At 52.5% G+C, this 27,489-nt stretch overlaps 1 pseudogene; it reads left to right on the top strand.

Moving 5' to 3' along the window:
- Positions 1–771: 771 nt before the first annotated feature.
- Positions 772–27,489, top strand: part of LOC140387110 (cytochrome P450 2D17-like) — a 294,894-nt pseudogene continuing 268,176 nt past the window's right edge.

Genomic DNA, 27,489 nt, shown 5'->3' on the forward strand with positions numbered 1-27,489 from the left:
AGCCATAAAACAGACCCCCTGGCCGAAAGGGTCCGGCTGCTCCACGCCAACCCCAGTTACGTCGACGTTGAGTACCTCGATGGCAGGCAAGATACGGTTTCCCTCCGGGATCTGGCACCTGCTGGATCCCCCACCACAGACGCCCCTTCCCGCACCGCTCCCCTGCAGGACCCGGCGCCCCCTACAACACACCCCCTTCCGGCCCTACCCCCCCGTTGGTGAGCACCTACCGCGCGCTCCCCTTTACACACCCCGCTGATGCCGGCACCGCTACCCCCGGCCCTGCTAGTCCCCCTGCCCCGACCCGGACCGAAGCTCAGACCGCTGTGCTCCCGGATGTGCCCTCAACCGGGACGTCCGTGCCCGCCGCACCACCGCCCGAATTGAGGAGGTCGCTGACGACGATCCGGCCACCGAGACGGATCGACCTATAATGGCACTTCACTCCCGCCGGACTCTTTTTAAACAGGGGGTGAATGTGATGAACGGTTACTGCCTTATCATCATGTAAGGTGATGTCCCCTTTAAGACCGGACTTGGAACCCTGGGGACTCCGCCTCTGGCTCCGCCCATCTGGGAGCCATACATAAAGGGCTGCCTCATGGGCTGTGTAGCAGTCAGCATTTGTCTCAGCTCTAACATAGTTCTTAGTCTAATAAAGCCTTCTTTACAGTTTAATCTCTAAGCTTCGTTATTGAGGGTACCTCACAGGTGATAGACTGGGCACGGTTCGTTGGCTGCTGGACAAGTGCTTTTGTATATGTGATTAACATGGAGATCTCAGCTTTCCCCGGGTTCCTGCTCACTGTATTTGACAGATTCACTCTGCTAGCAGTGTTCTTCACTGTGTTTGTCCTGACCCTCATCTTCATGAATGTCATAATATACAAACATGCAGCTAATGAACACATAGAATAGGACATAACCAATGAGCAGTCAGGACACTCAGGGGTGGTATCTCACTATAAAAGGGATGAGGCACTCACACCCCGCCTCTTTCCACAGACCAACATCTACAGAGTGAGACAGGGTGTATCCTCAGCATCACACCCCAGCACGTGGCTTAGAGCAAGGCTGGTTCAGTTAGACTGAGTTACTATAATTAGATTAGCAGAGAGTCAAACTCATTGAGAACTGTGCTAATAGTTCAATAAAACATATTGAACTCACTTCAAAGTCTGGAGCATCTTTTACTCAAAACTACATCAAGTGGCAGCTTGTGTTATTCCAAATTACATAACACAACATGATACCAGGCGTCTGTTCAATCTAGTTAGTTCAACTCAGCAAGATCTGTGATGACCAGCGAATGTATACCGGCACAATGGAAAAGATTCCGGCTCCTCACCAGCTCTGCACCTCCGGCAATCTCAGTGCCAACTGGTGGACATTCAAGCAGAAATTTCAGCTTTACGTCAAAGCATCAGACCTCAATGGTGCGTCTGATGCACGGAAGATAGTTCTTTTCCTCACCACAGCGGGTGATCACACCTTGGAAATATTCAACTCCTTTCACTTTGCCGAAGACCAGGACAAGGCAAAGTTTCAGACCATCCTGGACAAGTTTGACAGCCACTGTGAGGTGGACACCAACAAAATCTTTGAGCGCTACATATTCAAGCAGCAATAGCAAGGTAAAGACAAATCCTTCAAGTCATATTTAACTACCCTCCGCCTGCTAGTGCAGTCCTGCAACTTCGGTGATATCACTGACTCCATGATCAGAGACCAAATCGTTTTTGGAGTTCACTCTGATCCTCTGAGAGAGCAGTTACTGAAGATCAAGCATATGACCCTGCCAGTCGCGATTGAAACATGCACAGTGCTTGAGCACGCTAAAAATTGCTAATCCCAGAACAAAACGGCAGAAAATGATAAACTAGCCTCCCACGAGATGGAGAGTGTGCAGGCCATCTCCCGGATGCAACGCCTCAACATTGGCGAAAGCGGCCATTTCGCGCGCTCTTCCTGGGGCCCAACGCATGCGCGATGCGAACGGGATAACGAAGCGGCCAAAACGTGCATTGCACAGGTGCAGAGGTCTGAGAACCGCACTGCCCATGTGCAACGATGCACAGAGCGTCAGGACGCCGACGTCATGACGTGTTCGAACTGTGGCACCGATCATTTAAAGAAACACTGCCCTGCAAGAGGCAGACGCTGTTTAAACTGCGGGAAGCCAGGCCACTATGCAGCCCTGTGCAGATCTGCACCACCAGTCGGGAGCCAGCGCTCCCAATTCCGACGATGGTCCATCCGGAGTGTGCAACAACGCCTACAGGATTCTGATCCCGGCAGTGCAACGGATCCAGATGATGAATGCCTGGACAACGCCTACCTTGGGGGCATTATTACAACGTGTGAATATGCCACACCAGACTCATCGCAAGTCCAATCAATCCTAGCTGTGGATTCCGAGGACGAATGGCGAGCAGTGATGAAGGTCAACCACTGCCCCATCCAGTTCAAGCTGGACACAGGTGCCTCTGCCAACCTCCTCTCACAGGCAGACTTCAGACGCATTAAGAAGCCGCCCCCACGGTCCTTCCAGCTGCCTGCAAGCTCCTGGATTACAATGGGAATGCCATCACGGCACTGGGATCCTGCCATCTGCACGGATCCAACCGACACACACAAGCACGGTTACGCTTTGAAATTGTTAAGCCGGACTGGGCATCCCGACGAGGTGCGCACGCCTGCAAGCAGCTGAACCTCATTCAAAGGGTTTACACCACAACACCCTCCCATGTGGATCTTCAGGCCAGCATAGACAACATCCTCGCCCAGTATCCTGATGTGTTCAACGAGATGGGCACACTGCCGTAGCGATACAAGATTCTGCTACGACCAGATGCCAAGCCAGTGGTCCACGCACCACAATGAGTCCCTGCTCCACTGAGCGAGCGCCTGAAGGCACAGCTCAAGGATCTTCAGCAAAAAGGCATCATATCCAAGGTCACTGAACCAACTGACTGGGGCAGCTCGATGGTGAGCGTAAAGAAGCCTTCGGGGGACCTGCGCATCTGCATTGATCCCAAGGATCTCAATAAGAATATCATGCGGGAACACTACCCCATCCCGAAGCGGGAGGAACTCACCAATGAGATGGCACACACGCGCTTCTTCACCAAATTGGATGCATCACAGGGATTTTGGCAAATTCAGCTGGAAGAGTCCAGCAGAAGGCTCTGCACCTTCAACACGCCGTTTGGCAGATACTGCTACAATCGCATGCCATTTGGCATCATCTCGGCATCGGAGATATTCCATCGCATCATGGAGCAGATGATGGAAGGCATTGAAGGGGATCGTGTGTATGTGGATGACATCATCGTATGGTCCACGACCCTTGAAGAACATGTGTCCCATCTCCAGAAGGTATTCCGCCGTGTACATGCCAACGGCCTAAAGTTAAACAGGTCCAAATGTTGCTTTGGCACATTGACGCTCAAATTCCTAGGCGACCAGATCTCACAGCATGTTGTGCGCCTGGACACAGACAAAATCAAGGCCATCAAGGCGATGAAGGTCCCTGAGGACAAAAATGCGGTGCTGCGCTTCTTGGATATGGTCAATTTTCTGGGCAAGTTCATTCCAAACATGGCCACACACACCACGGTCCAACGCAACCTGGTGAAAAAGTCAACTGCCTTTGAGTGGAAGGCGGCACACCAGACAGAGTGGCTGGAGCTAAATGCCAAGCTCACCACTGCACCAGTCCTGGCATTCTTCGACCCGGACCAGGAAACAAAGATAGCCACAGATGCGAGTCAGGATGGCATCGGTGCGGTGTTGCTTCAACGAGATGACACATCATCCTGGGCACCAGTAGCCTACGCATCAAGGGTGATGATGCCCACTGAAACCAGATATGCACAGATTGAGAAGGAGTGCTTGGGTCTTCTCACCAGCATCCTCAAATTTCATGATTATGTCTACGGCCTGCCGACATTCGCTGTTGAGATGGATCATAGGCCTCTGGTCCACATCATCCACAAGGACCTGAATGACATGATGCCTCGGTTGCAGAGAATCCTGCTTAAACTGAGGAGGTATGACTTCAACTTGGTCTATACACCTGGCAAGGAGCTCATCATTGTTGATGCATTGACCCGCTCTATCACCTTGCCCAGTGAGCCGCTGGAGATTATCCAGCACATCGAATCGCAGGTCCAGCTGTGTGCTAGCACTCTCCCGGCCAAAGATCCCAGCGCGTCATCCACAACCTCACCAATGGCTGGCAGAAAGGGCAGTGCCCACAATTTTACAATGTGAAGGGCGACCTGACGGTGATTGATGGTATCCTCCTCACGCTGGACAGGATTGTCATTACACTCACTCTCCAGAGCTTGGTGCTGCGCCAGATTCATGAGGGACACCTGGGCATCGAGAAGTGCAGACGCAGAGCCCGGCAAGCTGTCTACTGGCCCGGCATCAGCCAGGACATCACGAACATGGTCCTGAACTGTGCTACCTGTCAGCGGTTCCAGCCAGTGCAGAGCAAGGAGACGCTACAACAGCATGACATAGTGAACTCTCCGTGGTCCAAGGTTGGCATCGACCTCTTTCATGCGAATGGTCGCGACTACGTATTGATCATCGACTATTTCTTGAATTACCCTGAGGTGCTGAAGCTCCCGGACCTCACCTCTCGGACCGTCATCAAAGCCTGTAAGGAGACGTTCTCAAGGCATGGCATCCCAATCACTGCCATGAGCGACAATGGCCCGTGCTTTACCAGTCGAGAATGGTCCACGTTTGCCAGGTCATACAATTTCCAGCATGTCACCTCCAGTCCGCACTATCCGCAGTCCAATGGAAAAGTCGAGAAAGGGGTGCACATTGTGAAACAGCTCATCTGCAAGGCCGCGGACTCTGCTTCTGACATACACCTTGCACTGCTCACAACAGGGCAACTCCATTGTCCACTGGCATGTCGTCGGCTCAACTCCTCATGAACAGGGACCTGCGGACGACGCTTCCAGCCATACACCTCCCCAACCTGGATTACGTCCCGGTGCTGCAGAAGATGCAGCAGCTTCGAGACCATCAAAAGCAGGGCTATGATGCCCTTGCCACCGATCTGGCCGTGCTATCCCCGGCAGATACTGTCAGGATCAAGATACCGGATGGTTGGTGGTCTGCCCTGGCTGTCGTTCGACAGGCCGCACCCCGCTCTTATGTTGTACGTATGGCTGATGGCTCCATCGTGCAAAGGAGTCGACGGGCACTGCGCAAAGTTGCCTGCCCGCAACCACTTTCTCCTCCATTTCCATATGTTGAATTGCCACCTCCTGATACCTCGCACCACAAGGCCACCAGTCAGGCTTCCATCACGCCTGTCAGGGCGCCGTTGTCCCCTCCACCACCTCTCCGGCGGTCGACCAGGATCAGACGCAAGCCTCAGAGACTGGACTTGTGAACATTTATTTTGTTTGCTCTGTTCTGTTGTCCTCCGTCACGTTAGTCAGACTCGTTCACATGTAAATACATTCACATACACCAACAAAACGTAAAAAAAGGACAGATGTCATGATATGCAAACATGCAGCTAATGACCACATAGAATAGGACACAACCAATGAGCAGTCAGGACACTCAGGGGTGGTATCTCACTATAAAAGGGATGAGGCACTCACACCCCACCTCTTTCCACAGACCAACATCTACAGAGTGAGACAGGGTGTATCCTCAGCATCACACCCCAGCACGTGGCTTGGAGCACGGCTGGTTCAGTTAGACTGAGTTACTACATTTAGATTAGCAGAGAGTCAAACTCATTGAGAACTGTGCTAATAGTTCAATAAAATACATTGAACTCACTTCAAAGTCTGGAGCATCTTTTACTCAAAACTGCATCAAGTGGCAGGCAGTGTTATTCAAAATCACATAACACAACAATGAAGAGACGGAAGAAGTGTCAGAACTACCCTCCCTTGACAGGTGGGATGGAAGCCTGACTGGTGGCCTTGTGGTGCGAGGTATCAGGAGGTGGCAATTCAACATATGGAAATGGAGGAGAAAGTGGTTGCGGGCAGGCAACTTTGCGCAGTGCCCGTCGATTCCTTCGCACGATGGAGCCATCAGCCAAACGTACAACATAAGGGCAGCCTGTCGAATAACAACAGCTGGGGCAGACCACCAACCATCCGGTATCTTGATCCTAGGGGTTTGCTTTCATTGCGAACATTCTTCAGGTAAACATGAGCAACCCTCACCTGTTATTTTCAAAGGTAAATCCAAACTATGAGATTAGAGAGAATGAATGGAGCTGGCTGGAGGTGATGTATGCAATGGTTCATTATAGTTTTGGGTTTCAGTGAAATATGCGTGCAGTAGTTCATTATAGTTTCGGGTTTCAGCAAAAGATGTGTGCAATGGTTCATTATAGTCTCGGGTTTGAGTGAAAGTTTCAGGCCTACAATTATTTCAGTCAGTATGCTGAAAGAGCTGAACCGGGCTCAAATGTAGAGAAGGAAAGATTAAGGAAATGAGTTTATGAAACTTGTTTTGCTATGTTGGCATTGCTCCGCATCACGAACTAGTCATCCAGCCAATTGAGCTAACCGCTACCCCCCCCCCCCCGCCCCCCCAATCATGTCTGAAGTCAGCAAACTAAACATGCAAACACACTTGCTACGCCTGGCTGTTTGAAGGTGAATGTTTTAGAGTCTTGGCAATCATATTTCGCAACATACTACAGATAACAGCAATTAACCTTTTCCTCCCTCTGTTTTCTCTATTCCATCACTTCTTTCTATCCCTTCAAATAATAGACCTTACAGTATGAGGCCATTCGGCCCATTGTGCCTTGTGTTGGTGTTGATTTTATAACTGGAACTACTATTTTAATCCCAGTTCCTTGCCCTTTCTGTAACGTCACTTCATCCTGTTCCCCTTCAAGTGCCTAAGTCCATCTTAACTCTTGATTATAATACAAATCTCACAGTCCGTATCTCAGCGAATCCAGGCCCAAAATATTTGGGGATAGTATCTATCCATATATTTAAATATCATTTTAATTTAGCCTATTCCAAATTATTAAGGACTTATCATTTATGTACACCAGATCTTTTTCGAATGCAATTCAGATCCCCTCAATGGTGATATACTCTACTTAATTAATTTTCATTCATTTTCTACTGCCTTAGATCTCACTAATTATTCTGATCATTGATATTCTACTTACTTGCTGTTACCTAATGGTTTAAGTTTACCCTGTATCTGTATTAAGTTCCCTCTCTCACCAAATTTCTGTCGTCTGCTTGCTCAGCACACGAGAGAGACCACCAAGCTGCGACCTGTTGCTGATCAGGAGACAGCTGGAGATTCTGTGGATGGAGTAACGTGCAAAGCAGGGGAAGGGGTTTCTTTTGTCCGTTCAAATTCAGATTCATCTTTGCTACGCTGTCCTTATCACCTCATGTACTCACTCATTCGCTCCCTCGTGCATTATGCCACTGTGGCACAACAAATCGAAGCGTTTTACCAAAATCGAGGGTTATTTCTTTCCTGGATTTTAAAATATGTTAACTTTTTCTTTCGCCTTCCCTGGACGTCCAAAGGGACATGTGGGATGTGATGGACATCAGTCTGCATCACCCACTCCTGCAGTGGCGAGCAGCGGTACATATCCAGCCCAGGGACAAGGATAATTAGCTATTGAGACGCAAGTTAGTCAGAACCCAGAGGTGGAGAGGAGCAAGCACAAATGGAATAGGAGGAGTGAATATCTGCTTGCTGAAGGACCAGCACTTCATGTAACCTTTTGTGGATGTGCCTAATTGTTCTACTGCAATATTTCTGAGCATCATGGGCACCACATGGCACAGTGGTTAGCACTGCTGCCTACGGCGCCGAGGACCGGGTTCAAATCCCGGCCCTGGGTCACTGTCCGTGTGGAGTTTGCACATTCTGCGTGGGTCTCACCGCCACAACCCAAAATGTGCAGGTTAGGTGGATTGGCCATGCTAAATTGCCCTTTAATTGGAAAAAAAAATAATTGGGTACTCTAAATTTAACAAAAAATAAATATATTTCTCAGTATCAGAGCCAGAGTTAATTGTATAGGCGATTGTATTAGACAAGAAAAACATTCACTACATGGCGAACCCAACATGCATTGGAATTTGGGGCTGGAATAGCAAACATATTGGAGCCCAGCACCAAATGGGCTAGGCGTATAGATCCATATTGGATTACTCACAATATCTGTTTGCAATCATTCCAATCTGGGCAATTTGTATTGATCAATGTCAAACCTATAATACTAAACTCATGCTTTCCCCGGTGACTAATTTATTTTCCATTTTTAAGCTGTGGAAGAAATACGGCGATGTGGTCGGTGTACAGTTTGGATGGACAAACACTGTGATAACTGAACGGTTATGAAACTGTAAAAGAGGCACTGGTGAAGAAATCTGAGGATTTTGCTGACTGACCACACTTTGCAGTAAATGAAGATATATTTAAACTGAGGGGAGAAGGTAATGTACCAGGTCTCAGAGACAGTGCCACAAACCAGGGGAGGGGATTGGGAGTGAGTTTAGCTATTTTGGGTGGTAGTCAAGGAACTTTCCATCTCTCACTCCAGAGGAAATTCAGTCGAGCCATGGAGAAACTGGTCATAGTGTGGTCAGGGGAATTGGTCACGATGTGGTCAGGAGAATTGGTCACAGTGTGGACAGGGGAACTGGTCACAGTGTGGTCAGGGGAACTGGTCACAGTGTGGACAGGTGAACTGGTCACAGTATGGTCAGGGGAATTGGTCACAGTGTGGTCAGGTGAACTAGTCACAATGTGGACAGGGGAATTGGTCACTGTGTGGTCAGGGGAACTGGTCGCAGTGTGGTCAGGAAAACTGGACACAGTGTGGTCAGGGGAACGGGTCACATTGTGGACAGGGGAACTGGTCACAGTGTGGTCAGGGGAACTGGTCACAGTGTGGTCAGGAGAATTGGTCACGATGTGGTCAGGAGAATTGGTCACAGTGTGGTCAGGTGAACTGGTCACAGTGTCGTCAGGGGAACTGGTCACAGTGTGGACAGGAGAATTGGTCACAATGTGGTCAGGAGAATTGGTCACAGTGTCGTCAGGTGAACTGGTCACAGTGTCGTCAGGGGAACTGGTCACAGTGTGGACAGGGGAACTGGTCACAGTGTGGTCAGGGGAGATGGTCACAGTGTGGTCAGGGGAACTGGTCACAGTGTGGTCAGGGGAACTGGTCACAGTGTGGAAAGGGGAACTGGACACAGTGTGGTCAGGGGAACTGGTCAGTGTGGTCAGGGGAACTAGTCACAGTGTGGACAGGTGAACTGGTCACAGTGTGGAAAGGGGAACTGGTCACAGTGTGGACAGGGGAGATGGTCACAGTGTGGTCAGGGGAACTGGTCACAGTGTGGTCTGGGGAACTGGTCACAGTGTGGAAAGGGGAACTGGACACAGTGTGGTCAGGGGAACTGGTCAGTGTGGTCAGGGGAACTAGTCACAGTGTGGACAGGTGAACTGGTCACAGTGTGGACAGGGGAACTGGACACAGTGTGGACAGGGGAACTGGTCACAGTGTGGAAAGGGGAACTGGACACAGTGTGGTCAGGGGAACTGGTCAGTGTGGTCAGGGGAACTGGTCACAGTGTGGTCAGGGGAACTGGTCAGTGTGGTCAGGTGAACTGGTCACAGTGTGGTCAGGTGAACTGGTCACAGTGTGGACAGGGGAACTGGACACAGTGTGGTCAGGGGAGATGGTCACAGTGTGGTCAGGGGAGATGGTCACAGTGTGGTCTGGGGAACTGGTCACAGTGTGGTCAGGGGAGATGGTCACAGTGTGGAAAGGGGAACTGGACACAGTGTGGAAAGGGGAACTGGACACAGTGTGGTCAGGTGAACTAGTCACAGTGTGGACAGGGGAACTGGTCACAGTGTGGACAGGTGAACTGGTCACAGTGTGGACAGGGGAACTAGTCACAGTGTGGTCAGGGGAGATGGTCACAGTGTGGTCAGGGGAGATGGTCACAGTGTGGTCTGGGGAACTGGTCACAGTGTGGTCAGGGGAGATGGTCACAGTGTGGAAAGGGGAACTGGACACAGTGTGGAAAGGGGAACTGGACACAGTGTGGTCTGGGGAACTGGTCACAGTGTGGTCAGGGGAACTGGTCAGTGTGGTCAGGTGAACTAGTCACAGTGTGGAAAGGGGAACTGGACACAGTGTGGTCAGGGGAACTGGTCACAGTGTGGTCAGGGGAACTAGTCACAGTGTGGACAGGGGAACTGGTCACAGTGTGGACAGGGGAACTGGTCACAGTGTGAAGAGGGGAACTGGTCACAGTGTGGTCAGGGGAACTAGTCACAGTGTGGTCAGGGGAACTGGTCACAGTGTGGTCAGGGAAACTGATCACAGTGTGGACAGGGGAACTGGTCACAGTGTGGTCAGGGGAACTAGTCACAGTGTGGAAAGGGGAACTGGTCACAGTGTGGTCAGGGGAACTAGTCACAGTGTGGACAGGGGAACTGGTCACAGTGTGGTCAGGGGAACTGGTCACAGTGTGGACAGGGGAACTGGACACAGTGTGGTCAGGGGAACTGGTCACAGTGTGGTCAGGGGAACTAGTCACAGTGTGGACAGGGGAACTGGTCACAGTGTGGTCAGGGGAACTGGTCACAGTGTGGTCAGGGGAACTGGTCACAGTGTGGTCAGGGGAACTGGTCACAGTGTGGTCAGGGGAACTAGTCACAGTGTGGACAGGGGAACTGGTCACAGTGTGGTCAGGGGAACTAGTCACAGTGTGGACAGGGGAACTGGTCACAGTGTGGTCAGGGGAACTGGTCACAGTGTGGTCAGGGGAACTGGTCACAGTGTGGACAGGGGAACTGGTCACAGTGTGGTCAGGGGAACTGGTCACAGTGTGGACAGGTGAACTGGTCACAGTGTGGAAAGGGGAACTGGACACAGTGTGGACAGGGGAACTGGTCACAGTGTGGTCAGGGGAACTAGTCACAGTGTGGACAGGGGAACTGGTCACAGTGTGGTCAGGGGAACTGGTCACAGTGTGGACAGGGGAACTGGTCACAGTGTGGACAGGGGAACTAGTCACAGTGTGGAAAGGGGAACTAGTCACAGTGTGGTCAGGGGAACTGGTCACAGTGTGGTCAGGGGAACTGGTCACAGTGTGGACAGGTGAACTGGTCACAGTGTGGTCAGGGGAACTGGTCACAGTGTGGTCAGGGGAACTAGTCACAGTGTGGACAGGGGAACTGGTCACAGTGTGGACAGGGGAACTGGTCACAGTGTGGTCAGGGGAACTGGTCACAGTGTGGAAAGGGGAACTGGTCACAGTGTGGTCAGGGGAACTGGTCACAGTGTAGTCAGGGGAACTGGTCACAGTGTGGTCAGGGGAACTGGTCACAGTGTGGTCAGGGGAACTGGTCACAGTGTGGTCAGGGGAACTGGTCACAGTGTGGAAAGGGGAACTGGACACAGTGTGGTCATGGGAACTGGTCACAGTGTGGACAGGGGAACTAGTCACAGTGTGGACAGGGGAACTGGTCAGTTTGGTCAGGGGAACTGGTCACAGTGTGGTCAGGGGAACTGGTCACAGTGTGGTCATGGGAACTGGTCACAGTGTGGTCTGGGGAACTGGTCACAGTGTGGACAGGGGAACTAGTCACAGTGTGGACAGGGGAACTGGTCAGTTTGGTCAGGGGAACTGGTCACAGTGTGGTCAGGGGAACTGGTCACAGTGTGGTCATGGGAACTGGTCACAGTGTGGACAGGGGAACAGGTCACAGTGTGGACAGGGGAACTGGTCACAGTGTGGTCAGGGGAACTGGTCACAGTGTGGTCAGGGGAACTAGTCACAGTGTGGTCAGGGGAACTAGTCACAGTGTGGAAAGGGGAACTGGTCACAGTGTGGTCAGGGGAACTGGTCAGTTTGGTCAGGGGAACTGGTCAGTTTGGTCAGGGGAACAGGTCACAGTGTGGACAGGGGAACAGGTCACAGTGTGGACCGGGAAACTGGTCACAGTGTGGACAGGGGAACTGGTCAGTGTGGTCAGGGGAACTGGTCAGTGTGGACAGGTGAACTGGTCACAGTGTGGTCAGGGGAACTGGTCAGTGTGGTCAGGGGAACTAGTCACAGTGTGGTCAGGGGAACTGGTCACAGTGTGGTCAGGGGAACTGGTCACAGTGTGGTCAGGGGTACTGGTCACAGTGTGGACAGGTGAACTAGTCACAGTGTGGACAGGGGAATTGGTCACACTGTCGTCAGGTGAACTGGTCACAGTGTCGTCAGGGGAACTGGTCACAGTGTGGACAGGGGAACTGGTCACAGTGTGGTCAGGGGAGATGGTCACAGTGTGGTCAGGGGAACTGGTCACAGTGTGGTCAGGGGAACTGGTCACAGTGTGGAAAGGGGAACTGGACACAGTGTGGTCAGGGGAACTGGTCAGTGTGGTCAGGGGAACTAGTCACAGTGTGGACAGGTGAACTGGTCACAGTGTGGAAAGGGGAACTGGTCACAGTGTGGAGAGGGGAGATGGTCACAGTGTGGTCAGGGGAACTGGTCACAGTGTGGTCTGGGGAACTGGTCACAGTGTGGAAAGGGGAACTGGACACAGTGTGGTCAGGGGAACTGGTCAGTGTGGTCAGGGGAACTAGTCACAGTGTGGACAGGTGAACTGGTCACAGTGTGGACAGGGGAACTGGACACAGTGTGGACAGGGGAACTGGTCACAGTGTGGAAAGGGGAACTGGACACAGTGTGGTCAGGGGAACTGGTCAGTGTGGTCAGGGGAACTGGTCACAGTGTGGTCAGGGGAACTGGTCAGTGTGGTCAGGTGAACTGGTCACAGTGTGGTCAGGTGAACTGGTCACAGTGTGGACAGGGGAACTGGACACAGTGTGGTCAGGGGAGATGGTCACAGTGTGGTCAGGGGAGATGGTCACAGTGTGGTCTGGGGAACTGGTCACAGTGTGGTCAGGGGAGATGGTCACAGTGTGGAAAGGGGAACTGGACACAGTGTGGAAAGGGGAACTGGACACAGTGTGGTCAGGTGAACTAGTCACAGTGTGGACAGGGGAACTGGTCACAGTGTGGACAGGTGAACTGGTCACAGTGTGGACAGGGGAACTAGTCACAGTGTGGTCAGGGGAGATGGTCACAGTGTGGTCAGGGGAGATGGTCACAGTGTGGTCTGGGGAACTGGTCACAGTGTGGTCAGGGGAGATGGTCACAGTGTGGAAAGGGGAACTGGACACAGTGTGGAAAGGGGAACTGGACACAGTGTGGTCTGGGGAACTGGTCACAGTGTGGTCAGGGGAACTGGTCAGTGTGGTCAGGTGAACTAGTCACAGTGTGGAAAGGGGAACTGGACACAGTGTGGTCAGGGGAACTGGTCACAGTGTGGTCAGGGGAACTAGTCACAGTGTGGACAGGGGAACTGGTCACAGTGTGGACAGGGGAACTGGTCACAGTGTGGACAGGGGAACTGGTCACAGTGTGGTCAGGGGAACTAGTCACAGTGTGGTCAGGGGAACTGGTCACAGTGTGGTCAGGGAAACTGGTCACAGTGTGGACAGGGGAACTGGTCACAGTGTGGTCAGGGGAACTAGTCACAGTGTGGTCAGGGGAACTGGTCACAGTGTGGTCAGGGGAACTGGTCACAGTGTGGACAGGGGAACTGGTCACAGTGTGGTCAGGGGAACTGGTCACAGTGTGGACAGGGGAACTGGACACAGTGTGGTCAGGGGAACTGGTCACAGTGTGGTCAGGGGAACTGGTCACAGTGTGGTCAGGGGAACTAGTCACAGTGTGGTCAGGGGAACTGGTCACAGTGTGGTCAGGGGAACTAGTCACAGTGTGGACAGGGGAACTGGTCACAGTGTGGTCAGGGGAACTGGTCACAGTGTGGTCAGGGGAACTGGTCACAGTGTGGTCAGGGGAACTGGTCACAGTGTGGTCAGGGGAACTAGTCACAGTGTGGACAGGGGAACTGGTCACAGTGTGGTCAGGGGAACTAGTCACAGTGTGGACAGGGGAACTGGTCACAGTGTGGTCAGGGGAACTGGTCACAGTGTGGTCAGGGGAACTGGTCACAGTGTGGACAGGGGAACTGGTCACAGTGTGGTCAGGGGAACTGGTCACAGTGTGGACAGGTGAACTGGTCACAGTGTGGAAAGGGGAACTGGACACAGTGTGGACAGGGGAACTGGTCACAGTGTGGTCAGGGGAACTAGTCACAGTGTGGACAGGGGAACTGGTCACAGTGTGGTCAGGGGAACTGGTCACAGTGTGGACAGGGGAACTGGTCACAGTGTGGACATGGTAACTAGTCACAGTGTGGAAAGGGGAACTAGTCACAGTGTGGTCAGGGGAACTGGTCACAGTGTGGTCAGGGGAACTGGTCACAGTGTGGACAGGTGAACTGGTCACAGTGTGGTCAGGGGAACTGGTCACAGTGTGGTCAGGGGAACTAGTCACAGTGTGGACAGGGGAACTGGTCACAGTGTGGACAGGGGAACTGGTCACAGTGTGGTCAGGGGAACTGGTCACAGTGTGGAAAGGGGAACTGGTCACAGTGTGGTCAGGGGAACTGGTCACAGTGTGGTCAGGGGAACTGGTCACAGTGTGGTCAGGGGAACTGGTCACAGTGTGGTCAGGGGAACTGGTCACAGTGTGGTCAGGGGAACTGGTCACAGTGTGGAAAGGGGAACTGGACACAGTGTGGTCATGGGAACTGGTCACAGTGTGGACAGGGGAACTAGTCACAGTGTGGACAGGGGAACTGGTCAGTTTGGTCAGGGGAACTGGTCACAGTGTGGTCAGGGGAACTGGTCACAGTGTGGTCATGGGAACTGGTCACAGTGTGGTCTGGGGAACTGGTCACAGTGTGGACAGGGGAACTAGTCACAGTGTGGACAGGGGAACTGGTCAGTTTGGTCAGGGGAACTGGTCACAGTGTGGTCAGGGGAACTGGTCACAGTGTGGTCATGGGAACTGGTCACAGTGTGGACAGGGGAACAGGTCACAGTGTGGACAGGGGAACTGGTCACAGTGTGGTCAGGGGAACTGGTCACAGTGTGGTCAGGGGAACTAGTCACAGTGTGGTCAGGGGAACTAGTCACAGTGTGGAAAGGGGAACTGGTCACAGTGTGGTCAGGGGAACTGGTCAGTTTGGTCAGGGGAACTGGTCAGTTTGGTCAGGGGAACAGGTCACAGTGTGGACAGGGGAACAGGTCACAGTGTGGACCGGGGAACTGGTCACAGTGTGGACAGGGGAACTGGTCAGTGTGGTCAGGGGAACTGGTCAGTGTGGACAGGTGAACTGGTCACAGTGTGGTCAGGGGAACTGGTCAGTGTGGTCAGGGGAACTGGTCACAGTGTGGTCAGGGGAACTGGTCACAGTGTGGTCATGAGAACTGGTCACAGTTTGGTCATGGGAACTGGTCACAGTGTGGTCAGGGGAACTGGTCACAGTGTGGTCAGGGGAACTGGTCACAGTGTGGTCATGGGAACTGGTCACAGTGTGGTCAGGTGAACTAGTCACAGTGTGGTCAGGGGAACTGGTCACAGTGTGGTCAGGGGTACTGGTCACAGTGTGGTCAGGGGAACTGGTCACAGTGTGGTCAGGGGAACTGGTCACAGTGTGGTCAGGGGAACTGGTCACAGTGTGGTCAGGTGAACTAGTCACAGTGTGGTCAGGGGAACTGGTCACAGTGTGGTCAGGGGTACTGGTCACAGTGTGGTCAGGTGAACTAGTCACAGTGTGGTCAGGGGAACTAGTCACAGTGTGGTCAGGTGAACTAGTCACAGTGTGGTCAGGGGAACTGGTCACAGTGTGGTCAGGGAAACTGGTCACAGTGTGGACAGGGGAACTGGTCACAGTGTGGTCAGGGGAACTGGTCACAGTGTGGACAGGGGAACTGGTCACTGTGTGGTCAGGGGAACTGGTCACAGTGTGGTCAGGGGTACTGGTCACAGTGTGGTCAGTGGAACTGGTCACTGTGTGGTCAGGGGAACTGGTCACAGTGTGGACAGGGGAACTGGTCACAGTGTGGTCAGCGGAACTGGTCACAGTGTGGACAGGGGAACTGTCTTTTGGGGGTTCTGTCAGTCTACCAGTCTGTGTCAGTGATGTTAGTCCACTTTTGACTTTGAGTTTGAGTTTAGCTGAAGATTAGCTTTCTCTCTCTCTTCATGTTTCATTGCCAGACTTTGACCTTTTAAAAGTTACTTTCGAGCTGTCTGCCTAAGCAAAGAAAGATAATGTCTGTAATTCTCTGAAAGCTTCGAATTGTCTACGAATTGCCTTTTAAATGACTTTCAAATTGTAATCAAGCGACTACAAATAAAACAATTCTTTTTGGCACCTGAGGAGTTTATACTGCAAATTTCTGCTGAGTTCCAGTATTCGCAAAGTGCTACTGATAACCGAATAGCAGAGATGATATAAATTCCTTCAACTATACACAGTCGAATAATACAAGGAATCGAACAACTTAACACAGTCTACAAATATTACAAATCTTACAACTTGTCGTATTGCGCCAGGACTTGATTCATCAACTAAGCTTCCCCCAAACTTGGCGTAGTTCGACAGGTTAAGATCCCATAAATTATAGATTCCTTCAGTGGGGTGCTAAACAAGAGGGCTGCTTTGTCCTGGACGGTATCAAACTGCTGAGTGTTGTTGGAGCTGCACACATCCAGGCAAGTCCCGAGTATTCCTTCACGCACCTGACTTGTGCCTTGTGGATGGTGGACAGGCTTTGGGGGGGTGGGAGGGTCAGGAGGTGAGTAACTCGCTGCAGGATTCCTAGCCTTTAACCTGCTCTTGTAGCCACAGTATTTATATGGCTAGTCCAGTTCAGTTTGTGATCAATGGGAAGCCCTGGGACGTTGACAATGGTGGATTCAGCGATGGCAATGCCAAGGTCAAGGGGAGAGGTTTAGATTCTCTGTTGTTGGAGATGGTCATTGCCTGGCATATATTTGGCTTGAATGTTACTTTTACAATCCCACGGTCTCAATATTAACTCCCTCCCTTAGGAACACTGGGTGGTAGGAGGGCAATGGGAGTTAAACTTCCAAAAGTGTAAAACACAACAACAACTTGCACATTGGCAACTGTGGAGATTTTGATGTTTTGGGTTTATGCGGGTGTCACAGGACACTGCATTCCCATATTTAAATCAGCCTTCTGCAGTGCAATCAGGAGCCTGAATTAAATCTAGCACATGTCAACCGTGTTGCCGAGGGCTGGGAATCCCGACAATGTGTGGATTTGGAAACTGTCAGCTCTCATACTGAACTGCTTTTTATAATATTCTGTGTGGTTTGCCTGGAGTAGGAGTGCTCTGCACTGCTCCTCATGGAAGCCCTCAGCCTCTCATCTGCTGGTTGGTGCCCCTCTTTCCCTCCTGACCCTCCCCCTGCCTCTCAAGCCCCGAGATTCAGCTGCATCTACAATAAATTCAACAGGACTTCCTGCTCCTCTGCACCCTCCTCACCTTCCCATAAATATGACGCACTCCGTGATTCACAAGCTTCCCTTTTACCCAAAGTTTTACTTTTAAAAGCCAAGCTTGGTGTTACCTAACCATTAATCCCCGATTTGCGCCAGGAGATAGATACCCTGCTGCTATTTAACCCCTCTCCCACGTTTCTTTAATCAGTGCCTGTGGTAAACCACTGTTGTACCTCTATTAGAGGATGTACGGTAGAACCTGCACGACAGCTTCGCCTGTGGCCCCTGCCGGCTGGCTCCGCCCAGGAGGCGGGGTATAAATATGCATGTCCTCCTCCTCGCAGCCATTTCGCCAGCTGCTGTGGGAGACCACACATCTGATACCAATAAAGCCTCAGTTTGGATTCAACTTTCGTCTTTAGTCAAATTGATCGTGCCTCAATTTATTGCTATCAGTTTCGAAGGATGGACCTCCGTATTAAACCGGATCGCCTGCAGCTGGATCCACACTCAAGCGATGCCAGAAAGGACTTCCAGCACTGGCTAGCTTGCTTCGAAGCGTACATCAACACGGCGCTAACCCCTGTTCCGGAGGCTCAGAAGATTCAGATCTTATATTCCAGACTGAGCTCCAAACTCCTCCCACTAATCCAGGATGTGCCGAACTACGACGAAGCCATGACTCGACTAAAGGACAATTACGAGCAGAAGACAAACACGCTCTTCGCCAGGCACGCGCTCGCCACTCGCTCTCAGCTACCTGGTGAGTCCATTGAAGACGTCTGGAGGGCCCTAATCCCACTAGTCCGGCACTGTGACTGCCAGGACATTCCAGCCAAGGAACACTCAGACCTCCTTATTCGGGACACCTTTGTGACTGGGATTGGGTCAGATATCATACGCCAGCGGCTCCTAGAAGGGGCCACACGCTACCTCACAGAGACTAAAATGATAGCGCTCTCCATGACTGTCGCCCTGCGCAACGTCCAGTCCTACGCCCCAACCGTGCGGCCCACCCCTCCTACGCTTCGTGGACCCCACAGACATTCGCCCCAGCGGGGGCGCTGCCCACCCAATATGCCTGCGCTACGCACCAGCCAGCGAACCCCAGGGGGGCCCCGATGTTATTTTTGCGGCCAGCAAAAGCACCCCCGCCAATGCTGCCTGGCCTGCGCTGTCCTTTGTAAAGCCTGCGGGAAGAAGGGCCACTTCACCGCGGTGTGCCAGGCCCACTCAGTAGCCGCGATCACCTCCCCCCCCCCAGTCACGGACAATGGGCGCTGCCATCTCCTCCTCCCCCCCAGACCACGTGCGACCAGTGGGTGCCGCCATCTTCCACTCCATGCAACATGTGTGTTTCATGGGCGCCGCCATCTTGCCCCACCCCCAAAACATGAGTTCCATTGGGCGCCGCCATTTTGTAACCCGCAAAATCTTCGGGCGCCGCCATCTTGTCTACCCCTCAGCACATGGGCACCACCAGCGTTCCAGAACCTGAACTCAACGGCCGCCCCATTACCCGGCGACCAACCAAGGCTCGCCTCCATGTCACTCGACCAGTCTCGCCCGCATAACCTGACCAACGCATCCATCAGCGTGAAAGTCGACGGCCATGTTACCTCTTGCCTGCTGGTCTCCGGGAGCACCAAAAGCTTCATACACCTGGATACGGTGAGGCGCTGCTCCCTCACGATACACCCCGCCAATCAAAAAATCTCCCTGGCCTCCGGATCCCATTGCGTAGCGATCCGGGGGTACTGTAAGGTCAAGCTCAAAGTCCAGGGCGTAGAATTCCACGGCTTCCCCCTCTACGTTCTCCTTAACCTCTGCGCTGCACTAATCCTCGGCCTGGATGTCCAGTGTAACCTCTAGAGCCTAACCCTGAAATTCGACGGACCCTTCCCACCCCTTACTGTGTGCGGCCTCTCGACCCTAAAGGGCGACTCACCTTCCCTCTTTGCCAATCTAACTCCAGATTGCAAACCCGTCACCACCAGGAGCAGACTGTACAGCGCCCAGGACAAGACCTTCATCAGGTCCGAAGTCCAGCGGCTGCTTGGGAAGGCATTAGAGGCCAGCAACAGCCCCTGGAGAGCTCAAGTGGTAGTAGTTAAAACTGGGGAGAAACACCGAATGGTCGTGGACTACAGCCAGACCATCAACCGGTACACGCAGCTCGACGCGTACCCCCTCCCACGCATATCTGATATGGTCAATCAGATTGCGCAGTACACCCACAGTGCTGCTAGGGAGGGCGTTCCAGAATTTTGACCCAGCGACAGTGATGGAACAGTGATATATTTCCAAGTCAGGATTGTGAGGGGCTTGGTTCTGATGATGTTCCCATGCATCTGCTGCCCCTGTCTTTCTAGATGACATGGGATTGGAAGGCGCTGTCGAAAGAGCTTTGGTGAGGTCCTACAGTGCAAGTGCAACCGGTACACGCAGCTCGGCATGTACCCACTCCTACGCATATCTGACATGGTTAGCCAGATTGCACAGTACCGGGTCTTCTCAACGGTAGACCTGAAATCCGCCTACCACCAGCTCCCCATCCGTAAATCGGACCGTCCATACACCGCCTTCGAGGCAGACGGCCGCATATACCACTTCCTTAGGGTCCCCTTCGGCGTCACTAACCGGGTCTCGGTCTTCCAAAGGGAGATGGACCGAATGGTCGACCGGTACAGTTTGCGGGCCACGTTTCCGTACCTAGACAACGTCACCATCTGCGGCCATGATCAGTAGGACCACGACACCAACCTTACTAAATTTCTCCACATCGCTACTCTCCTAAACCTCGCTTTCAACAAGAAGTGCGTGTTCAGCACGAACCGCTTAGCCATCCTCAGCTACGTGGTCCAGAACGGAGTTCTGGGGCCCGATCCCGACCGCATGTGCCCCCCTCATGGAGCTCCCCCTTCTCCACAGCCCCAAGGTCCTCAAACGCTGCCTGGCGTTTTTTTCATATTACGCTCAGTGGGTCCCAAACTATGCGGACAAGGCCCGGCCGCTCATACAGCCCACCCACTTTCCCCTGACGGCCGAGGCCCAACAGGCCTTCGCCCGGATCAGAGCTGATATTGCCAAGGCCACAATGCACGCTGTAGATGAAACACTGCCCTTCCAAGTAGAAAGCGCGCATCGGACGTCGCCCTTGCTGCCACCCTCAACCAGGCAGGCAGGCCTGTGGCATTCTTTTCCTGCACCCTTCATGCCTCTGAAATTCGCCACTCATCCGTCGAAAAAGCGTCCCAGGCTATCGTTGAAGCTGTGTGGCATTGGAGGCATTACCTAGTCGGCAGGAGATTCACTCTCCTCACTGACCATCGGTCGGTAGCCTTTATGTTCAACAACACACAGCGGGGCAAGATCAAAAATGATAAAATCTTGCAGTGGAGAATCGAGCTCTCCACCTATAATAACGAGATTATGTGTCGCCCTGGCAAACTCAACTAGCCCCCAGACGCCCTATCCCGAGGTACATGTGCCAGCGCACAAGTAGACCGACTCCGGACCCTGCACGACAGCCTTTGTCACCCAGGAGTCACACGGTTGTACCACTTCATTAAGGCACGAAATTTGCCCTACTCCGTCGAGGAAGTAAGGGCAATCACCAGGGACTGCCAAGTCTGTGTGGAATGCAAGCCGCACTTCTACCGGCCGGACCGCGCACGCCTGGTGAAGGCCTCCTGCCCCTTTGAACAACTCAGCGTGGACTTCAAAGGGCCCCTCCCCTCCACCAATTGTCACACATATTTCCTTAGTGTGATCGGCGAATACTCCTGGTTCCCCTTCGCCATCCCATGCCCCAACATGACGTCTGCCACAGTCTTTAAAGCCCTCAATTCGTTCTTCACTCTGTTCGGTTTCCCCGCCTACATCCACAGTGGCAGGGGATCCTCATTCATGAGTGATGAGCTGCGTCAGTTCCTGCTCAGCAGGGGTATCGCTTCCAGCAGAACGACAAACTACAACCCCCAGGGAAACGGACAGGTAGAAAGGGAGAACGGGACGGTATGGAGGGACGTCCAGCTGGCCCTACAGTCCAGAACCTCCCGGCATCTCGCTGGCAAAAGGTCCTCCCTGATGCACTACATTCCATTCGCTCATTACTCTGCACTGCCACTAACAATACACCGCATGAACGTCTTTTTGCCTTCCCCAGGAAGTCCACATCCGGGGTGTCGCTCCCGACTTGGCTCACAGCTCCGGGAACCGTGCTTCTCCGTAAACGTGTCCGACTCCACAAGGCGGACCCGTTAGTGGAGAGGGTGCACTTGCTCCTCGCAAACTCCCAGGACGCCTACGTGGCATTCCCCGCCAGCCGCCAGGATGCTGTCTCCCTCAGGGACCTGGCACCTGCTGGTTCCACCCCCACACCACTCCCGTCGCCCCGGAGCCACCCTTCCCTCCCCGTCGCTCACAACACCACCTCACCAGGAGCCTCCCCCCCCCCCCCGCCCACGCCCGTCGATGAAGAGGATTTCGGCACGCTCCCGGAGTCACCTTCGACCAGGTCAGCACCAACATCGGCGTCACCACTTCGTCGCTCCCAGAGGACCATCAAGGCCCCGGACCGGCTGGACCATTGACCGGTCCACCGGACGTCACAGGACATTTGTTTTGCATTGTACATATTAAAATCATTATTGTATATAATTATCCACCACCCCCACCGGACTCAATTTTAACAGGGGGTGAATGTGGTAAACCACTGTTGTACCTATATTAGAGGATGTACGGTAGAACCTGCACTACAGGTTCGCCTGTGGCCCCTGCCTGCTGTCTCCACCCAGCAGGCGGGGTATAAATATGCGTGTCCTCCTGCTCACAGTCATTTCGCCAGCTGCTGTGGGAGGCCACACGTCTGATGCCAATAAAGCCTCAGTTTGGATTCAACTTTCGTCTTTAGTCAAATTGATCATGCCTCAGTGCTATAACCAGGGCGTCCTCTTTCCTCAGAAATAACAGCAGCGTCCATTCGTGTACAGAGAGGTTAGCCTACCATCTGCTGGCATCTCAGAGAATTGCAGAACATTCAATCGGTGACAATCTCTCCGTGTGGAGGTGCAAACCATGACAATCCTCGAGGGGGAATCGTAAACAAAAACAACCAAATTTACCAAATGACCCCTAAAGAAGAAATTAACAATAAGATTTCACTTTTACTTTACTGTGAATCAGAATAAACCCATATGTTGAACAATAATACTTCAGATAAAAAGGTAAATTTCACTTTAATAAGTAATGCAGCATAGGTATGTCTTACACAACCATGAACAGCCACATAACTTCCCACAGAAATGTGGCACTATGTGGCTACGCAATTCAACATTACGCTCCACTTTATTTATGTAGATCTGGGGCGAAATTCTCCCCCAACGGCGCGATGTGCGCCGACTGGCGCCAAAGACGGCGCCAATCAGACGGGCATCGCGCCGGCCCAAAGGTGCGGAATGCTCCGCATCTTTGGGGGCCGAGCCGCAACATTGAGGGGCTAGGCCGACGCCGGAGGGATTTCCGCCCCACCAGCCCCAACATTGAGGGGCTAGGCCGACGCCGGAGGGATTTCCGCCCCACCAGCTGGCGCGGAAATGCGGCGCATGCGCGGGAGTGTCAGCGGCCGCTGACAGTTTTCCCGGCGCATGCGCGGGAGCGTCAGCGGCCGCTGACAGTTTCCCGGCGCATGCGCGGGAGCGTCAGCGGCCGCTGACAGTTTCCCGGCGCATGCGTGGGAGCGTCAGCGGCCGCTGATAGTTTCCCGGCGCAAGCGCGGGAGCGTCAGCGGCCGCTGAAAGTTTCCCGCGCATGCGCAGTGGGGAGTCTCTTCCGCCTCCGCCATGGTGGAGACCGTAGCGGAGGCGGAAGGGAAAGAGTGCCCCCACGGCACAGGCCCGCCCGCGGATCAGTGGGCCCCGATCGCAGGCCAGGCCGCCGTGGGGGCACCTCCCGGGGTCAGATCGCCCCGCGCCCCCCCCAGGACCCCGGAGCCCGCCCACGCCGCCTGGTCCCGCCGGTAAATACCAGGTTTGATTTACGCCAGCGGGACAGGCAATTTCTGGGCGGGGCTTTGGCCTATCTGGGCCGGAGAATTGAACGGGGGGTCCCGCCAACCGGCGCGGCCCAATTCCCGCCCCCGCCCAATCTCCGGTACCGGAGATTTCGGCGGGGGCGGGGGCGGGATTCACGGCGGCCAGCGGCCATTCTCCGACCCAGCGGGGGGTCGGAGAATGACACCCCTGATCTGGCAACAGCTTTCACCTTCGAATTTCATGGTTATGATTATCGATAGCAAAGCACACTACTATGAACTCTCTCTCTCTCTCTCTGTCTCTCTCTCCCTCAGGTCTTAACAGTCATGATGGTGTAGCTCTTCAGGGTTCCTTTTCAATTGACCCAACCAATAACACTTGTGGAAAAACATCCATCTGTTAACCATCTCTGAGTTATTCACGCAGCCTTCCACATTTTAGACCTTTTTAACCAGCTCGCACAATACCTCCAAGAGCTCCTGTCTCACTTTCTGTCAAAAAACTTACTTCTTGCTGAGAGTAATTGGCTTCTTCTCCTCATAAGAATTAAGCGTTCTTCATTAGCAGCTTGCTTAGTAGCCTTACCTTTCACCTGGGGGATCCGAGGTTTGATTCCCGATGGGGTGTTATGAATACTTTTAGATGATGGCACGGTGGCACAGTGGTTAGCACTGCCACCTCACAGTGACAGGGACCCAGGTTCGATTCTTGTCTTGGCTGACTATCTGTGTGGACTTTGTACGTTCTCCCCATGTCTGCGTGGGATTAGTCTGGGTGGTCCGGTTTCACCCCACAGTCAAATGATGTGCAGGTTAGGTGCATTGGTCATGATAAATCACTCCTTAGGGTATAGGGATGTGTAGGGTAGGTTATGGGGATAGAGTAGGGTGGGCAATGGAGTGGACCTAGGCACTGTGCTCATTCGGAGGGTTGGTGCAGACTTGATGGGCTGAATGTCCTCCTTCAGCACTTTAAGCATTCTATGATTCTCTTTCTGTTTCTGTCTGTATTCTCCTTGTTTCTGCATCTGAAAATGAAAATGAAATGAAAATGAAAATCGCTTATTGTCACGAGTAGGCTTCAATGCAGTTACTGTGAAAAGCCCCTAGTCACCACATTCCGGCGCCTGTTCGGGGAGGCCGGTATGGGAATCTGTACCGGATCTGTGTGCTGAGTGCTGATCTGTGTGCTGATCACCTTTGGTCTCCTGATCTCCTGCTTACAGCTTTCCTTTGTGTCTACCAGTCACACAATTTATTTCTTAACTTCCTTTCTGTTGATATTGCTTCCACTTTAAGGATTACCAGGATCGGTATTTATTATCCAAGAAAATGACGATAGACCACATTACAATTGATAAAATCTCTTAAAAATCCTTTCTGAACATTCTTAAAAATAATTACAAATTCCATAGACCTTTTAAAGAAATTACATAAGGGACCTTCCTGTTTATTCTCTTATTTCCCTTTCTTTTATTTTGCTGTTGCACTTTGATCGATGGACGATTGATGGACATCTTGCTTGAAGGCAATCAGCCTGTTCCTTTAATTCAAACAGAAGAATCTGGAAAGGCTGTGCTTGTTTAAACTGGTGATTGCAGACTGGTTGGCATCAGTGACAAGTTGAATTGATTGATTGACTGGTAGCCAATGAATTGGCCAAAAGGCTATGCTCTGCCTGGTAACAGGTGGTGACTGGATCTGATCCCACTGATATGTTTTTCAGAGTCCCAAGGCTTGAGTTAAGTTTCAGTTTTGATTCTGGCAGCCGGGTGAAGAGATTCAACTTACTTTTTCTCTCAGGACGTTACCTGAAGGCCCTCCCCTGATGCTCCGCCCCAAAATGGGTCGAGTTTCCGACCGCGCGGTTGACGTGTGGTCTCAGCGATCAGGAACCTGGTGTGGCGGTTGCGGACTGTGTCCAGCGCCGCCAACAGTCGGGCAGGAGCCGTGCTGCTTACCAGGGGCCTTCGGCGAGGGCTGAGGGGACTGGCGGGGGGAGGCCAGGGGTTGGTGTGGGGGTGTCTAAGGGGGCACTATCTGGCGCCCAGGTCTGTGCACGGCTGGCGTTATGTTGTACGGTGCGACTGCTGCACGTCCGCGGCCATGGACAAGGCAATTCTCCAGACGTTTATATCAGGAAGGCCATGGGCGTCATTCTCCGCCGGCGGGAGTCTCTGTTTTGCCGGGGCCCGGGGGTTTCCCGACGGCGTGGGGCTGCCCCACAACGGGAAACCCCATTGACCGGCCGGTGTTACGGAGACTCCTGCCGGCCGGTCGGGGCAGAAATGTGGCGGGGCGGGTAGGAGAATTTCGTCCCATGTGTTTTACGTGGCGCGGCTGCTAGCTCCTCACCGGTCGGAGAATCGGTGCTGGGGCTGTGCCGATTTTTTCCACATAAAGCGCCAAGGATCCTCCGGACATAGCCCGAAAATCGGAGAATCCAGCCCAAGGTGTCTCTCCAGAAAACCTGCTGCCTGTGAGTACTGCATTTTCTAACCTGCGGGGACCCTGAATGAATGACTCTACCAAGAAGACCATTGCTGGCTGAGAATCTGAGAGTTTAATCTGCAAATTTGCTGTGAAGAAAGTGTGCTAAAGAACCACCATCTGAAGCAAAGATTCTTATCGTTTGACTTTCATCCTTATTATTTCCCCCCCCCCCCCCCCCCCCACCCCACCCCTCCGTGTTTGTTTGCCTTGTGTGTGTGGGTAGAGGGTGGGACAGTTAAAGTGGGTAGTAGGTATTAGCTTGTTGTTAACCAGGTGAATTTACTGCATATTCCATGATAGTTCTTGGTATAAATAAACATTAATCGTGTTCACATTTACAAACCGGATGACAGTAATTATTGGGCAGCCAAGGGCCAAAGACTTTGGGTAATTTTGTAAGAATTGTTGGTTAATCCACTTGTGTTGTGGCTCCGGGGCATGTGGGGCTGGAACTGACCGCGCGCTAGCCCAGGGTGTTGTATCATCACACATTTCCTTTACTGCACTGCTTCTGCATCAAAGATCGTCACAATGCACAATTGGGGTGGATTTTATTGGGGCTTCTTTTTCTAGGTGCACATGGGGTTTTCTTTTGCCAAATTCCAACAAATGAAGCAGAATGGGCGAAGCTTTGAGAAAATTCACCCACACTTGCTTCAGACTCTGATCATGTATCATCCTTTCATATCTTCAAACAACATGGGCAGCAATTAACAATAAAGTCTGGATGAACTTTAGCTGCAAAACCAGAAGGAACAGGATAGGTTGGGTTGGAACATTGAATCCTCCAACATAAAGATTAGGCCACCCTGAGACCATCCTGCTTGGCCTGACGTGGAACCACTCACAGTTAAACTGAATTCAATGACAATGAGCAGATTTTAATTCGGGGGGGACTGAATTTGAACTGTTGGATCCCTCATTGCTGGGTAGGGAGAACGCAGGTTGGGGATTAAGAACCTGAAAGATTGTGCAGTGTTGTTTTCAATCACTTTACCCCAGCCACAGCATTGCCACCCTGCCTCTGCGCGTACGGAGACAACAGGAGCTAATCAGAGGGAGACCTGTGTGGGTCTGTATGTCCTTGTCTCCATGGAGGAGATGGTCCTCATTATCATTAGAATATCTATGACATGCGTAATGGGGCTGAAACCATCAAACATGATGGTGACCTCACAGCTAATCCTCCTTCTCATATCTCCCATACCCCCTCGCATTTTACGATCTCTTTTGATTGACATAATCCCGACACAGAATCCCAACAGTGCATCAGAAGGCCATTTGGCCCATCATGTCAGCAGCGGCCCTCTGAAAGAGCACCTACCTCGGCTCACTCCTCTATCCCTGTAACCATGGGTGAAAAACGTTCACCTCAACTCCTCTCCAATCCCTCTGCCAATTACTTTCAATCTGTACCCCCTAGTTATTGACCTCTCTCCGAAGGGAAATAGGTCTTTCTTTCCTATCTACTCTCTCCAGGTCACTCATTATTTCATACACCT

This window comes from Scyliorhinus torazame, chromosome 12 (assembly GCF_047496885.1).
Source record: "Scyliorhinus torazame isolate Kashiwa2021f chromosome 12, sScyTor2.1, whole genome shotgun sequence".
NCBI lineage: Eukaryota > Metazoa > Chordata > Chondrichthyes > Carcharhiniformes > Scyliorhinidae > Scyliorhinus > Scyliorhinus torazame.